Below are 1,840 nucleotides of genomic sequence, written 5' to 3' on the forward strand. Positions count from 1 at the left end.
CAAAAACCACGTTTGGATCTTTTATTCCATTACGATACCACGATTAAAACAGTGGACCGTCATGAAAGGAGCAATGTTCAAATATTTTTAAACAATTCAAAAATACTGTTTAAACAATGAACTCTGCTCAATGAACAATAAATGTGAGAAAAAAAACATATATATGTTAAAAAAAATATGGTCGGCGCCAGGACGCGAACCTACGTCAAAAAAGTACGCAGCGATTACTGGCCTGGAGTCTTCGCCGCTTCGCCACCGCCGTTGTTGGAAAACTGTCTTCCGTCTCGGCACTTGAACATGGGACAATTTCGTTTATTTTCACTTTATCGTTGTTGAAATTATGTCTATCCTTACTGAAAATGTTTAAAAACATGTAATAAAAATTCTGTATGAAAAAGACATACAAATTCGAAGCAGAAGTTACTTTTTCAAGCAAAAAAAGAAGTTTTTGATTTTTTTCACATTGACGCACCAATTTTAAAAATCTGAAAAAATTCATGAACAATCCTTGCAACAATACGAATCTACCATAAAAATATGAAAATAGTATCCCCCCCATTTTCTATGTGAAAAAATTATTTTTAGCACTTTTTTATTTTTCACGGCTACATTTTGCAAGGGAAAAATCTGAAAAAATTCTCAGACTTGTCCAACTACACTACGAACATGTCAGAATTTTTTCAGATTTTTCGCAAGACGTTAAATAAGGAAAAACCTCAAAAAACTGATTTTTCGAATTTTCCCGATTACTCCCCCCCTGGTTGAGATATATAGCTAAAAATTGGAGTGAATGTTTCTTTTTTGATATGCTATCGAATGGCGCAAACGGCGCTTCATTCGGCTCAAGGGCACATTTGACCCCCTTATCCAGCTAGGCCCTTTTGTATATTGATAGTCTGATATTCCTGTTTAGATGCGACGAGCGGTTAATGTGGGCTTTAAGTGCACCCGCAACCTTAATGGTTTTCAAGATACGGTCGAAGATTGCCGATATCCAGATAAGTCTGGACTCTAGGGTCACCTCCAGGTAAGTTACTTTGTTAGACCAGTTAATAGAGATACCCTGGACATCGAGTGAGCTCGAGGGTACGACACACCTGAAGAAGACGATGGCCTCGGTCTTGTCTGCGTTTAGAGATAACTTCCATTTAGCGAAGAAGTCGGTAATTGCCCGGATATAATCTTGCATTCTAGCACAGGCGGCCCATAATTTAGTCGACGATGTCAGTAGTGCGGTGTCGTCCGCATATAATGCTAAGGAGCAAGGAAATCTAGTTGGTATATCATTTACGTAGATGTTGAAAAGTGTGATGTAGGAATGAGAGTAAGGTGAACAGTCTGCAGCACGAGCGTGTTGAATCGGTTTATTCCTTAGTCAGGATCGGATACGTTTTGCGAATGACCGTTAAAACAAAAGACTCACGGTCCTCCGGTGCGCGCATCTACAATACTTATCACATTACCGACTGGTGATACACCACAATTCCTCCCCCTTTTTTGGTTTCGGTACGATTTGCATTAAGTTTTGTTCTTTAATCAAGGTGAACGCCGGAGAGGATGCTTAATAGTTCCTCTAGTTACAATTTGATCGGTATGGCGCTTCCACGTTGTGTCCGGTGCCACTTTAACTTCGAAAGTTGAGGGAGATAATTGCTTCGTAATTTCACCCTGTACTCGTTTTTCCCCATGTACGCCGTGGTTGTCAGTTAGGACACTATCGCCTTCACGCAGGGTTACATTTCGCCGTCCTGCATGTGACTTCGCTTGCGCCTGCTGACTTTTTTCTACTATGTCCCTTGTACGTGGGCGTACTAGATCGAATCGCGTTGTTATTTCTCTC

This window comes from Ceratina calcarata, unplaced genomic scaffold, assembly GCF_001652005.2.
Source record: "Ceratina calcarata isolate Rehan_Ccalc_2016 unplaced genomic scaffold, ASM165200v1 scaffold483, whole genome shotgun sequence".
Classification (NCBI taxonomy): Eukaryota; Metazoa; Arthropoda; class Insecta; order Hymenoptera; family Apidae; genus Ceratina; species Ceratina calcarata.